This window comes from Equus asinus, chromosome 6 (genome assembly GCF_041296235.1).
Source record: "Equus asinus isolate D_3611 breed Donkey chromosome 6, EquAss-T2T_v2, whole genome shotgun sequence".
In the NCBI taxonomy this organism is placed as follows: domain Eukaryota; kingdom Metazoa; phylum Chordata; class Mammalia; order Perissodactyla; family Equidae; genus Equus; species Equus asinus.
Window position 1 is genome coordinate 62,175,495 of NC_091795.1, and position 15,849 is coordinate 62,191,343.

General features: G+C 43.2%; 1 long non-coding RNA gene across 3 annotated transcripts in view; it reads left to right on the forward strand.

Annotated features, from left to right (window-relative positions):
- Positions 1 to 15,849, forward strand: part of LOC139045530 (uncharacterized) — a 90,406-nt gene that overhangs the window by 60,279 nt on the left and 14,278 nt on the right. The window contains exon 6 of one of the 3 annotated variants that reach the window (XR_011504039.1): positions 4,218 to 4,421. The exons of the other annotated variants lie outside the window; for them this stretch is intronic. This is a non-coding gene — a long non-coding RNA (uncharacterized lncRNA). The remainder of the gene's footprint in view (positions 1 to 4,217; positions 4,422 to 15,849) is intronic. 3 annotated transcript variants of the gene reach the window in all.

Below are 15,849 nucleotides of genomic sequence, written 5' to 3' on the forward strand. Positions count from 1 at the left end.
CACCACATAATCCCTGCTATAGACTGTACGTTTGTGCCCCCTTCCAAAATCGTATGTTGAAATCCTAACCCCTGATATGATAGTATTAGGAGGTGGGGCTTTTTGGAGGTGATGAGGTCATGAGGGTGGAGCCCTCATGAATGCGATTAGTGCCCTTATAAGAAAGACCCCAGAGAGCCAGCCCAGTGTCATAGCAGTTAAGTTCACGCACTCTGCTTCAGCGGCCCAGGGTTTGCAGGTTCAGATCCTAGGCACGGACCTACATCACTCATCAAGCCATGCTATGGTGGTGTCCCACATTCAAAATAGAGGAAGATTGGCACAGATGTTAGCTCAGGAACAATCTTTCTCAAGCACAAAGAGGAAGATTGGCAACAGATGTTAGCTCAGGGCCAATCTTCCTCACCAAAAAAAAGACAGACCCCAGAGAACTCCCTCGCCCCTTTCCACTGTGTGAGGACACAGTGAGAAAATGGCCATCTATGAACCAGAAAGTGAGCTCTCACCAGAACTCAAACATGCTGGCACCCTGGTCTTGGACTTCCAGCCTCCAGCACTGTGAGAAATAAGTTCTGTTGTTTATAAGCTACCCTCTCTATGGCACTTTATTATAGCAGCTCAAACCGACTGAGATAATTCCTTTGGTCAAAACTTTCCCCACTGGGCTACCTTGTAGGTATGGTCTAGCCCAGTAATTGGCTGCTTTTGGACTTACTATCCACCTCTTGTGCAAACAGCATGGTCAGAGAGGTCACAAAGCATCTAGGCCTCTTCACCTCAGAGGCAGGCTGGGAAGAAGTGGAGACTGAGCAAGGACTGGCCCAAGGAAACTGGGCCCAGCTGTAGGAGGGTGGGTGCCAAGGAAAGACCAGGCTTGATTCTGGGTGAAGAGCAGAGGTCCTTTAACACTTTGAATGGAGTCCTTGAAGCCAGAAGTGCAGACAATAGTAGATATGCAAAGCCAGGTAGGCTGGGGTACTGTGGTCCTTAGAAGGTAGGCAGAGCTAGACCCTGGCTAGGTTATTGTTGTGTTGTTTTATTGTAAGAGGAGAGGAGTGAATTCAGTTCATGCACTTCATCCAACACTTATTAAGTGTCTACTATCTGCTAGGGACTGTGTGAGATACTGGGGAAATGACAGTATGAGACTTGGTCCATAACCTCAATGATACACAAATAAATAATTATAGAGCATAATGCATATATTACTAAAGATATGTGCAAGATATAAAGGAGATAAAAGAGTCATTGAGGGGCCGGCCCAGTGGCACAATAGTTAAGTGCGCACGTTCTGCTTCTTGGCAGTCCGGGGTTCGCTGGTTCGGATACCAGGTGTGGACATGGCACCGCTTGGCAAAAGCCATGCTGTGGTAGGCATCCCACATATAAAGTAGAGGAAGATGGGCATGGATGTTAGCTCAGGGCCAGTCTTCCTCAGCAAAAAGAGGAGGATTGGCAGTAGTTAGCTCAGGGCTAATCTTCCTCAAAAGAAAAGAGTCATTGAATTTGAGGGGAACTGGTGGGGGAGTGGGTAACCAGAGAAGGATCAGTGGAGCATCACAGAGGAGGAAATCCCAGCCAGAGAGGAGCAGACTCCTGTGCAGCATTCAAAGGATGAACAAGATGAACAGGGGTTTTCCAAGGAGGATGGAATAGGCGGAGTCCATGGCTCAGTCCAAGGTTTGGAGGAAAAGGAAAGGCATGGCAGGAATTAATTGACAGAGCCCTGATCAAGTGGCCCAGGATTCAGGGTCAGGCTCTTGGCCCAGCAGACAACTGATCTATAAAGAGGCAGAACCTAGGCAAGTGACAGGGCAGGGCAGGGCAGGGGTGAAGAATACCAGGCCTCAGTGGGCATGGCAGTGCCATGGCTGACCAGTAGTGTATGGGGTGACAGGCCTCTGGCCATGTGACTAATTCAAGACCTTCCCAGGTAGACAACCTGATTTTGAAAGCATCTGCCACCTGCTCAGGAAGGGTTCAGGGACAGGAGGAACAGGCCTACTGGGGTGACTATCTCCCAGTGATTTTGCTGAGTGAGGCTGGGTCAATTCCTTCTTCATGAATTCTGCCATGTTCAAACTCTTGGCTCTTTGGATTATTAAAATAGCCGCTTAATTGGTTTCTCAGCTATCTAACACAAGCTCCTCAGATCCATCTTCCAGACAGCCCTTGGGGTGCTTTTTCCGAAAGCCAAATCTGATGATGTCATTTTCCTGCTTGAGATCCTTCAGGCTGCTCGTTTTCTGCCCCTGCTCTATAACAAGGCCTCTCATAGTGGCAGATGTTTTGGGAAGATAATGAAGCTGAAACGTCAAGGCTCTCCACCTTCAGGTCCTCGGAGGGCCCTAGAGGTGTGTCTGCACGTCCATTTTGTATTCAGTTTTGTAAAGAGGGTCCCATAAGTTGTAAAAGCTCCAGGCACCACAAGACCTAGCTCTAACCTATGGGCACTGCCCATCTCTCCAACCTCATCTGATGGCAGTTCTCTCTCTCTCTTCCAAAAGCCTAAGGTTCTCTGAACTCCCAGCCTGGCGCATCCTCCACCAAGCTGTCTGTTCTTCAGCACGCTGATGAGGCATCTCTTTTAAGAAAAGGCTGCCCTCATCCCCTATATCCTCAAAAGTTCACAACCTCCTCCTTCATACCACCTTGTACCGTGGGTATACTGCCAAATTCCTACTTGCATCACGCCACCTGGTAGCCATCTGTCCCACTGAACTGACACCTGTCCTCACTCAGATATTCCCAACACAGAAGTAGCACCTGGGATGAAGAGGAGGGTCTCAGATAAGACTTGTTGATCTGACCTGGAAGGAAATGCCACTGCTGCCTCTATATAATTAGATTGGTCACCATAAATTGTGGGCATACTAAGTGCCACGGAAAAAGCAAGGCATTTAAAATACATTATCTGTTATCCTCACAATAACCCGAAGGTTGATCAATGAGAAGATGTTATTAGATCAACCCACATGAAATTGCCAATGTTTGGCCATCTTTGGTGTACACAGACAGCAATTTCCTGTGGTTCAACCTAATAGATTTAAACCAGGTCAATCTGACTCCAAGGTCAATATTCTTTCCTGTAGTGAGGAAGAGCCATCCTGACTGGTTGAGGTAAGGACGAGGGAGCTTAGAGCCGTAGTTGCAGGGAAATGCCCGACAGCTCACTGTGCATTGTGTGGGGAGTAGAGCATGTGGTACTCCTTTTATTTCTATTTTTCCTATAGGCCATGTTTTAACAACCACAGTTAAAACAATCAAAATATTTGTTTGTTTTCTTCCGCTTCAGTTAAAAATATTCCAAAGGGAAAGACTCTATTTATTTTGGAAGGAAGAAAAAACAAAAAGGAAAACAGAATGGACAGCATAGTTTACGAAGATTTTTAATAACAGCTCCTTGCTGATCTTATGAATAGGAGAGTTCTCCTTTATTTATCTTACAAGATCGTATTTTAAGTAACAGCAGCTTTCACATGACACTCCTTGCATAGTGATTTTAAAAAGAGGAAATGGTGTTTATGTTTTGGGATAGCACTTAATTGCCAAGAACATAAGTAAAGAATTGGAGGCTACAAGACTATTGAAGCCTGAAAGAAAATAGCTTCCGGTCCCATTACCGCAGTGCAAGGCAAAGTCATAATTAATATAATTTATAAAGAAGTTATTATCAAAGAGGGTATGTCACCAAGCCCCACCAGCCCAAATTGTTGATCTAATTTAGCTAATAACTGCTTTGCCATAACCACTCCCATTACAGGCAGAAAAAAGTTGATAAATTCATGTGGGCCACACTACAGATCCTTCATCAACTCTGCAAAGGCATTTTGCACATTGCCTGAGGAAGGATTTTGAATTGATTGTCTAGAGCAGAATGGGAGAGAACAAGAACCTAAAATGGAAATCTGCAATTACAGTTCAGAATATCTTTAGGGAAGCTGAGCCATTTTGAAGCATCCAGTAAATCTTCCATAAACAGAATCAGTCCCAGGTCTCTCTCCCACCTCGTCACAGGAATGTCCTCCTATCATTATCAGCCCTCAAACACATTTGAATGCAGCTCTAAACAAGATCAACTTAGGCAGCTCCTGCCCCCACCTTCACACTATTCTTGAGTTGCAGGACCACAGGTTTGGTCCTATGAGGAAGATTTACTCTTTCTCCTTTGCTGTCCATCTAACTCCATCCTTTCTTTTTCGTCCTGTTCGTTACAGACTCCCAGGCCCAAGCAAAATCCCATCTACAGCAGAAGGGAAAATCTTGGTTCACAAACAAAATCTAAACTCTGAAGACTGGAAGTGATGGGCACAAAGATTTGGTAGCTAATGGGCGACATATCAGTGAGGACAGCTAGACTGAAGAAAGTCGATAATTTGCCTAAGGTCTTCAGGATTTGAGTCATCCAGGAAGCCTGAGTGGTAAGACTTTGTAGCACAGTGGACTGAGTCCTGCACTGAGCATTAGAAGATGTGGGGTCTAATCTGTTCCTAAGTAGCTAAGTGGCCTTGGACCAGTCACTTTGTTTCTTGGAACTTCCATTTCCTTACAGTAAGAGGCCTGGGTCAGACTAGATCAATAATTCCCAACCTTTCTTCCCCCAGTGACACATGACACCGTCCCACAACAGCCCCATGATCATACCCCAGAATTTGAGGTTACTCCAATGGGATGGGACTGTGTTGCTCAGCACTTTTTTTTAACCCATGCATTCTTTTGAAGACCAGAACAATATAAAGAAAGATGATCTGAGACCTTTCCAGCCTTAACATTCTCTAATTCTAACAGATAAGGTAGATTTTTAATTTGTGCGTTTGTTTCTGTACCTGTGTGTGTCTCAGCCTGCCTCCTAGAAAGTATTCAAATATTTGTTGACCAGGCTTGAATTGAGTGGCTTAAATTTCATTCCTTCTTTTGGGTCAGGGAAAATCTCCCTCTTTTCTTTCTCCTCTTCACTGCCTTTTGTCTCCTTCTCCTGCCATCCCTCCCATAGTCCACGAGGTGCTGGGGCAGCGGGACAGATGCAGCTGGTGTAGAACCTAAACTCATCCCTTTGATCCCCAGCCCATGAAGCACATCCAACCCCCAGGAGCTTTGCGCTTTGTTTAGTGAGAGAACCAAATGTCAGTTTTCCTTTCCCTTTTCAGCAAGCAGCAAACGAGAATGTCCTGCAGAGGGCCAAAGCCAGATAGACTTACATGGAGCACACTGGAGTCTTTTTGTTCCTGTCCCCCCTATATTTTGGAAGCTCCAGCGGGAATGTGGCCTGAATTTAAACACTCAAGGCCGTGACCATTAACACTGAACACTTTTGTAGATTCATGCAGCCTCTCCTGCCTTTCCTCTCCCATCGCTTTGAATGATCTGTTGTTTGTGGACAATTCGCTTGTTGTACTCCAGAGAGCAGGCTGGTCCTGGCTCTCCCATTGTCTCTTATATGGGCAAACAAAAGCAGTCTTCTTAGGCCGGAGCACCAAGCTGATAAAAGACTGATTAAAGCCTCTTTTGTGGTGAAATTTAATAGGTCTGGGTTGGGCATTATATTTGATTAACCCCAACCAGTCATTACATGGCATTATATATACAGTACAACCATGCCCAACAGCTCTCAGCTGGGTGGAGCCTGTCTTTGAACTCCTAAATGGTGCCAAGACACCATAGGCAGAACTGGTCTTCAGCAAAACGGAAGTCAATAAACTTATCTCTGGGGCCTGCAATTTTCCCTTTCAATGTCTTTCCTTCTCCACCCACCCTTTATGTTCACTCTTTCCCAGGAATCCAGTGCTTTCAAATTATTAAGTTCTTTCCAATAGACAGGAAGACATCTGATAAACTCATTCACACAGAGTGATTTAATGGGTTACCCTTTCCAAGAGTAGCTGCAGTTCAAAGGAGGAGCTTGCACTGGGAATCGTGGAACTTGAAGCCATGAAGCTCCCGTGGTGGTATCAGCACCTGCCTGGTTTCTCAGCTCAGACTCTCTCTTCTTCCCATAACTGGGCCAGGTGGCTTCTCCCTGCAGGCTCTCCAGGACCAATGCTGGTCCCAGTATGGAGAAATTAAGGAAACTCTGGTTTGATGCTCAGGCGACCCTCAATCCTCAACCCTGCTGCCTGTCTCTGCTTTGCTCAGTGCTCTACTTTAGTGACTGGATATTGACCTCGTTGGAGCAACCAATCTCCTTGTTTCTGATGTCTGGCCCACCCAGGATCCCAGGCCTTCTAAGAATGAGTCCATCCTTTGATGTTGCCAGTTCTGCCTCTAAACTCTCTCTAACCCTCCCCTTCCCAACACTGATATGAACTATGAGCTTTCTAGCCATCCTCTTGAATTTCCAAGTATTCCCTACTCCTCTGTTCATTCTCCTCCTATTCTTTATCTCTTGCTGGACCTTCCAGAGGCTGACCTGAGCCTTGTCTCTAACTTACAACCCATCCAACTGGATTTCTTCCTGCTGCTCCAACCCAGTGAGAATGATGGTTCCAGGCCCTAGACCCACCTCACTCCCCTGTAGTCATGTTGCCGCACAATGACATTTCAGTCAACGGCAGACCACATATATGACAGTGGTCCCATAAGATTAGTACTATATAGCTTAGGTGTGTAGTAGGCTATACCGTCTTGGTTTGTATAAGTATACTCTGTGATGTTCGCACAACAAAAAATTGCCTGATGACGCATTTCTCAGAACGTAACCCCATTGTTAAGTGACATGTGACTCTAGTTAACTCTTTCTTCCCCTTAGTGTCACAAGAGTACTGGAGCTAAGTGTCAGGAATCAATAGTAGGAGGCCAGCCTGAAGCATCAGGGAAATTTATCCAATAGATGAATGAAAGGAATACCCTTCAAAATTCCTGAGGAATACCACTCAAATACCTCCCTTATTGTCGGTGTGTTCTCAAGGCTCTGTATGCACCCCTTTGTTACAGCCTTGACCACACTAAGCTTCAATTTGTTGGTGTAGTTATTTATCTATGCTCCCTACAACCTTGCAAATTTGAGTGCAAGGAATATGTTTGACTTTGTTAGCTTAGCACATAGTCAGTCTTTATTATTATTATTTTGTAATGAGTTGAATGAATTGATTGAGTGATTTAAAAAGTAAGAACCATAGCCTAGGTTGTGGAATGTCCAATCTTCACCAGGCAAGGCCCTCCCTGACATCTCTTAGTTGCAATGGCACTTTTATAGGTAACAAATCTTTTGGGCTGATGCTAATATAGCTGCTCCAGTTTTCTTTGGTAAATATTTGCCTGTTTCACTTTTTCTGTCCTTTCACTTTCAACCTTTCAGTGTCTCTATGCTTTAGGTGTGTCTTTCGTAAAAAGCATAGTTGGCTTTACTTTTATTATTGTCTGACAATCTCTGTCTTCAAACTTCACTAAACTAGACTAAGCTAAACAAACTAAACAAGATCATTTACTTCACTCTCAATGACTGATAGACTTGGAATTGTGTCTACCATTTTGTGTGATTTGTCGTGTTTTATTTCCTTTTCTTTTTCCTGCCTTCTTTAGGACGATTTGATTTTTTAATCCATTTTTGTTTCTCTACAAAAACGTTTCTTTACTTTCCAATTAAACTCATCCTCTTCAGGATGGGAATCCATCTTTTTTGGAGTGAAGCTATTTTCTGGCTTACTACTGCAAACAGCTGGTCAATGGATTTGGCATTTCCTGGGTGCAAACAGCTGCATCTCTGATAATGTAGCACACGATTCACTCACTTATTCTTTTTCTATTAAGAATATTAACTTTTACTGAAACTAACAGCATGACTATCAACTATTCTTTAATTTTGAACATGCAGAAAACAAAAGAAAATAAACATAGAACAAAGTTCAAAGAAATACTACAACTGGAGCAATCTTATATTTGAGTTAAGAAACTTAAAATCTTGTCAACCCTATCAGTTAGATCTCTTTGGGTTACAAATGACAGAGGATCCAACCCAAACTGACTTAAGCAAAAAGGAAAGTTCTGGCTCATGTGATTAAAAATTCCACGGTAATGCTGGTCTTGGGGGTGGCTTAGTGCAGGGGCTCAATATGTTACCAGGACTCAGTTTCTCTTTTACTCTATGTCGAGTCGACCCTTCTCCAGGTTGGCTTCAATTTCAAACACACACTCCTCTTACAGTCAAAAGAGGGCTGTCGCAATTCCATGTACTTCTGAGGAGAAGCCCCGAAGCACACAATCAAGAATGGGGAAGGGTAGATACTCAAAGCGCTCCTACTGGGATTGGGGTGAATGGACGCCAAATAGCAACGTCTCTTGAAATCACTGCTTCATTTTACTCTGCTGTTCCCTACTAGGGTTCAACAGAAAGCAGCGCTCTTTCTACTTTTAATTAGGGTCAAAAGATTTCCAGGTGTTATGTGTTCACTGAGTTGGGCATTAGCTTCCGAGCCACAGCTTTGATATTAAGAGCTTTTGCAGAGTTGTCTTTTTACTGCCTGGGAGGTGGGGGGATAATTGAGATGCTGTCAGTTAATGCTTACTCCTGTGAAGGAATATTGTTTTTCACAGTTTTTGCTAATCTCAATTAGAATACCTGGGTTCTGGTCCCAACTCTCCCATTAATTTCCTATGTGTGTGTCTGAGTTTTCAACTATGAACAAGAGGGGTTGAGCTTGAATCAATGGTTTTCAAACTTTTTTTTTTTTTTTTTTCAGGATTGGCACCCGGGCTAACAACTGTTGCCAACCCTTTTTTTCTTTTCTGCTTTATCTCCCCAAACCCTCCCTGTACACAGTTGTGTATCTTAGTTGCAGGTCCTTCTAGTTGTGGGATGTGGGACGCCGCCTCAACGTGGCCTGACGAGCAGTGCCATGTCCATGCCCAGGATCCAAACCCTGGGCCGCCGCAGCGGAGCGCGCGAACTTAACCGCTCGGCCACGGAGCCGGCCCCTGGTTTTCAAACTTTTTAAAAAACTTTTGGACTCTTTGCTAATGAACTCTTACTTGGAACCCCAGTAAACAGGCGACAGAGTAAGATTTTATTAATGCGCAAATGTTTCCAAACTCTCTTCCCTCCCCACTCCCAGCCTGATTGAAAGGATACTTTTTCTGCTTATATTCCCCAACTCAGCTCTGAAAGATTTTTAACAGAGCAGATGCTGGGCTTTTGTGTTTCAGGGCCAGAGCCACAGTGAGAAAAAAAAGGAAATTGCCTCTGGTGCAAAATGTAAGGTAGCTCTAAAACTCAGTAATTGAGATAAATAATGTTTAATGCAATATTTTAACCAATTGAAATTAATGCAAAAAATCCCTGATGAACAAAATATGAAAGTTGTAAATAAAGATAGGATCTGACAGTGCTAGGTCAAGTCATATTAGACCCTGAGGCAAAAGGAAAAATGTGCACCTCTATATTAGTTTTTATGTGTTTATTTTAATGGTTAATTTCTTTTCAGAACATAGTTGAAAAACTATTGGAAAATTAACGAGTAGGTGTATTAAAACTCCATTATTTTAATTTTAATTGTAAATGTTTTATTTATATCAAAACAAGAATTTATTATAATTTTAGTTTCTTTGCTTTAATGGAAGCAAATTCATCAATGATGTTTTCATTAAAACCTATTAACAAAAAAGTATAAAAACATGTATCTAGGAGTGCACTTTTTTAATTAGTGACGCTATTAATAAGTGAAGTCAGTTTTCTTAAATTTACTTAACATCACCAGATCTAAATTTGATTCTCTTCATAAATCTTTTATTTTAATAGTCTTTAAAACTAAATTAATTAAATTTTAATTAATTTATTAAGTTATTGTAGTAAATCTTTTAAATGAAAAATAGAGCAAAAAATCCCTCAAAATCCCGTAACCCTAAAATTATTGTTTTGGGGTATTTCTTTCTAGTCCTTTTTGAGTATCTTTCTTTTATATAATTGCAACAATTATATACAAATAATTTGGAGTCTGCTTTTTCATTAAACCACTTGCCTATGTCGCTAAATGGTGGTCATAATTACCACCTAAAATGACTGCAAAATCTACCATTGAGTAAATTTCTTAAGTTATCTATTACTCCATTATTAGACATTTGAGTGGTTTCCAATTTTGCACTGCTATAAATGGTGCTATTGCTTTATGCGTGTTGCCTTTTCCATATTATTTTTCTTTAAGATAGAATTTATGAGCTTTTAAAAAATACAGTAGAGTAGACTTCTAACCAAAGATGGGAGGCTGAGCTGATGCCAGAAGTCCCTCTTCTTGAACCCAAACGTGAGAAGTGCTAGTCAGCTGTGTGGGCAACTGTGAAAGCAGGAAGGGGAAAATCTCTCTAGACCAGAAATACAAGAGGAGCCCAGAGCAACGAGAAGGATCCTCGAGGATGATGAGACTGGGGACATGGGGTCAGAGTTGAACATAGGCTGTTTGGAGCTGAGCTGCAGCCTCCCTGGGCAATAGGGAAGGCGGATGATAAAGGTTTCCTGCACAGAAAACCTTCACTCCAGTTCAGAAGGGGGTTGCCCTGGGTGTTAGAGATAAGTTTCAGAAAAAGGTAAATCTTGACTCTCATACACATATAAAGGTCATCTTGGAGTAGACCCTGGTCTGGAAAGAGCCAGGGAGGTCTCCGGATGGACAGGATCAGAGTATTAGATGGGTCACCAAAGATGAGACATTTTTTAAAGAATTTGTCATTTTAAATATGTCACATACATATTATATATTTTAGAAAGACACACTTTTTAATACCTAGCTATAAAAATGTATGCTATAATTTAACTGGGGTCACCCTGCCCTTTAGAGCTGCACCAGATTGACTCATTCCTCAATTTGTTTAAAGTTCAGTGTCTTCTTCAAATTTTCTGGAAAAGTCCCAAGGGCAATGTCTTAGTCAATTTTAGTTCTCATCTCCCCGCTTCTTCAGAATTCATTGTTTAGGGATCACTTTGCCACTCCATGACGCTGCCTCTGTGACTATGTAGACCCAGACTTGGAGTGCTCCCCTCTCCTTGATTCCTCTCACCCCCTCACCATCCCTACTACCACTCCCCACCGCTGAGTTGTGCAAGGCTGTTGTAGGTATAGTAGCCTTTATCGAAGGTTTGGGATGGTGAGGGGCTTACATTGCAGCGGTAAAACTTATGGTAAAAAAGTATCATCCCGGTTTTTAAAGTTCTTCACTGCGCTGGCACGTTGTTCAGTCCTCTCCCTTCTCTACTATCTGACACCCAAATTCCTATTAATTTCTCATGCCCTTGGGGTCTGAGGTACTTTTTCACCACAGGAAGCTTCCCAGAAGCAGTCCCCAGCGCTGGGTACTGAGCTTTAGAGGAGCCTGCACCCCAACCTATGGTCTGAGGCATCCAGTTGGCAAAGGGGACATACCTGCCCAGAGTTTGCCCTCCTTCCCACCTTCTAAACAAGATAGGAAGTGTTTTAGGTTTTATGGCCATGTGGTCTCTATGGCAGCTGTGGACGGGAGTGTGTTCAGAGCTTGGCTGTGAAGCCAGGAGTGTCCTCACGTATGTGCCAGAGGCTCCCTCCGTGTGGGATGGAATTGGGATCGGAAGAATGGCCAGGGGTGAGGGGTGGTTCACGGGCCAGGAGCCAGCACTGGGGCCCAGGCTCCCCAGGGTACTACATTCTGGTTCAGAACTCTGGGGAGTCCGTGAAGTCCAAACTCAAACCTGGCCTCCCAGGTCATTAAGAAGAAATATTTGTCAAGATAGGAGAGTGGAACACATTTTATTTAAAAGTTTGTTAACTTGATTTATAGCTTTAAATCTTTAGACATATAGTGTATGGGCCTCCTTTGACATTTCACCGAGTCCCCACCCCACACTGCTGTCAAAGGGTTTTCCTAAGCAAAAATTTGGTTCCATCCTGAAGAAGAATCCTGGTTTTAAAAAATTTCATTTCACTCTGCTACAATAATGTATTTCTTTTTCAGTCCTAAACAAAGTCAATACCAGATGAGTAGCCAGTGTGATTTTATGTTAAATCCTGAGTTTGGGCAAGAGCTTCTTACATCCCTCCAGGTTCAGGATTGGCTCTAGTGACCAGGGAGGGCTAAATCAGCTAGTGGGGGTCCTGAAGTTTATCTGTGGGGAAAGATGCTTGCCAAGGGTAGAAGCCAGGCAGAGTCCAACAGCCCTAACTGCCACAAGCATCATTTGGTTTAGAAACCAAATTTCCCAGTAGCTAGGGATGCTAAGAATGGAACTGTCAGGGTTTGTGCTTGCTCTGAGAATAAAAACCATGAGAGAAAGACACAATGGGGATAATGAGCTTCATGTCAGCTCTGAGCTGTTAGGCTAGGAGGCTGGAAAAGGGACACTACAGCTGGTCGGGAGGGCTTTTCCCTAGTGTTTCTCTTGGCCATCTGTTCTGAACCATGCCATCAGCTTCCCACTGGAAAGGTCAGAATGGGTGTGTGGGTAAAGCCTAATGTTGGCTCCACATGCCGCGTTAGATGCAGCTGCTCTTGGCTTGGTCACGCCTGGGTTTGCACCCAGGACCCTCAAAAGCTCTGTGCATTATGGTAATTAGCCATCTGCTGCAGCCTTTCCAGGACTAGCTGATCACAAAAGGAAGCCAGGAAGCTTTCTGACAACAGCAGAAATGGAGGTGTGAGGAGGCGCCTCAGGCCTCTGGTCCCCTCCCCTCCTCCTCGCCTGGTCATTGGAGCTTGAAGGGAACTGGCCTAGTGCTTACCACAGCCCCTCATCTCCTAGGACCCCAGGGAAAACAAGCATGAGGTCTCCCCACTGATGCCGGGCTGTCACTCATTCAAAGAGAGGAGCTGAACAGGGGACACAAGCTGGCTGAGACAACGAGAGCGCTCTCTGTGTCATTAGGGAGACAGACACACCATTTTTGTGAGAAGTGACTTTCCTTTGGGGACTGGGTGACTAGAGACAGCATGACTGGTAATTTTTAGATTATCAGTTCTTACTGAAACTCTAAAATTATACTTATGTATCTAGGTATATAAGTCCTTGATTAGCAGTTGCTACTGAGATCCTAAAATTATTTATGGTGTATACATATAGGAATAAATATCTAGTTACATCTGTATGCAAAGATATCCAGATCTATAAATAGCTGGTGGTAGAAATCTTGTCATGGACAAACAATCCTCTAAGGATGGAACTTTTATTTTATTTTATATATGTGGGTACATACATATACATGCTATAAAATAGCTCTAGGATATATAAGTATATATTTATACATATCTATGCAGTAATACACTTTAAGGGTTTTTTTAACTTTAAATCTGCATAAATGTATACATAAATGTAAAGTTGCATCTGCATGGGAGGGGTTAGCATGAGGAACTCTGGACGTGGGAGTCAGTTCAAGTCCCCGTTCTGCCACCTCACACATACGTGGTCCTACTCATGGGAGGATTGTGCTCACTGTAGCAGGAAAAGTGGAATAAAACAAACCTGAGACCTCATTGGGACTGGCTGGACTTGACTGTGGCTGTGTTAGAGCTCCTGGGGAGAACTACAAGTGTGGGTGTTGTGTGGTAGGAACATGCACAGAAGCAGGAAGAGGCTGGAGGTCTGTGCTAGCAGATGAGGGCATGCAGGGGTGAAATGTGGTTATGCTTATAACTATAAGGGCAAGGTCAGAGGTGTGTGTGAGTGTGCTAGGGGCACAGAGGGAAAGAGCCTAACTGACTGGGAAGATCAGGGAGAGGGAGTCACAGTAGAGTTCCCTGGAGCCTGATCTTGAAGGATGCACAAATGATCATGGGGTGAGGGAAAGCATTTCAAGATTTAGAAATATCATCTACAAAGGCTTGAAAATTCCAGGTGTGTCCTGGTGATGGTAAGATGTCTGGGGTGGCAGGAGCTTAAGCTGATGAAGATGACACCAGAAAGGGGGGTGGGAATCTGATGGATAATGGCCTATGAGTCCCACTAATGAGCAAGGTCTTTATCTTGTGACTGGTGGGGAGCCACCAAAAGGTTTTAAGCAGGGGAGTTATGAAATCAGATTTAGGTTTGATTGAGGTCAGTCTGACAGCTAGAATTGGAGGGCTGGCAGAAGGTTATTGTAGGAGGCCAGGCAGGAGGTGATGGTAGCCAAGACGATGGAGATGCAGAAAAGGGGGTGAAGTGAATTCAAGAGCCTGTGGGTGTAGAATTGGTAGGAGTTTGGGGCATGAGAGAGAGGGAAGAAAGATGACTCAGGTTTCTAGCTTGATTAGTTGGGTAGATGTTTATGCTCTTAACAGAGACAGAAAATGCAGGAGATGGGGTGTTTGGAGAGTTCTATTTTGAACAGATTGCTTTGAGATGAGTGCAGAACAGCCAGGTAAATAGTTCTAGAGTGGAGTGAAAGGAATTCACACACATGCCCACGCTTGCATACCCACACACGCCCATACACAGGACCCCCCCTGTACTAAGAATTGGACGGAAGTATGAAGATCCCATACTAGGAAAACACCAACAAACCCTGACATGATCTGGCCCCTGGTGCCCCTCAGAGCTCGCTCCTGTTCCCCGCTGCCACTCTCTCTGCTGCAGCCCCACTGGCCTCTTTGCTGTCTTTTCTTTTTTTGCTGGGAAAGATTCACCCTGAGCTAACATCTGTTGCCAATCTTCCTCTCTTTTTTTCCTCCCCAAAGCCCCAGTACATAGTTGTATATTCTAGTTGTAAGTCCTTCCAGTTCTTCTATGTGAGCTGCTGCCACAGCATGGCTACTGACAGATGAATGGTGTGGTTCCATGCCCAGGAATGGAACCTGGGCCACCAAAGGGAAGCACACTGAACTTTAACTACTGGGCCATCAGGTCTGGCTCTCCTTCCTGTCTCTTGAACATGCCAAGCACGCTCCCATCTCAGGGTGTTAGATCTAGCTGTTCCCCCTCATACTTCTCTGCTTTCTTATTTTGTGTATTTATTGTGTGTTGCTTGTCTCCCTGTGAGAGCACATACTCCACAGGGGCAGGAAGCCTTGTTCATTTTGTTCACGGATATAGTCCAAGCACTTAGAACCATGCCAGGCACGTGGCAGGCTCTCAATAAATATTTGTTGAATGAATGCATTTTAAAGTGAGTCTACTTAAAATGAGGACCAAATTTTGATAGAGAATTTATCCTGAAAAAGAGAAATAAAAATCATCAGTGTTTTAATGTATAGTTCACAAAATGTGGTTTATAATTACAACTATTACAATTCTTAGAGCAAAGAATAAACCAAGTATTTCTTATTTGGGAGGGTGTATAATCTTTCTGACAAAATTGTTTGATGGTGTGATATAAATTAGATCAATACCTATTTGACTTTTGCAGTATAACCATTAAAAAGGGTTATCTTTTGCAAAAATATTTGACGCTTTTTCAATTTTTCCCAAGTACTTCTCTCTCTCTATGCAAAAAATAAATAAATTTTTGAGATATAATTTATATATATTGAAATGCTCAAGTCTTATGTGTATCATTCAATTAGTTTTAGGAAGTCATATCAAGACAGAATATTCCCATCACCTCAGAAGCTTCCTTCATGACCTTCCCAATCAGCAACCCCTCTCCAAGCAATTACTGATCTGGTTTCTATCACCATAGGTTAGTTGTTCCTATTCTAAAATTGCAAATAAATGGATTCATGCAGTGTATAGTTTTTTGTGTCAGGCTTCTTTCACTGAACATAATGTCTTTTGAGATCCATCCACGTTGTTGTGTGTATCTGTAGCTCATTTCTTTCTATTCCTTAGTAGTGTTCCAAGGACTTCTGTTATATTTTGAAGGGCTAGTTCTGTTGTCATCCTTGTGGATTTTAACACTTGTTACTTGCTCTAACTCTGACAATGACTTTGCATGTGGTTCAAGTAGTTCTTTTTCACTTTCTTTCATTTGATGAAGTTCTGTG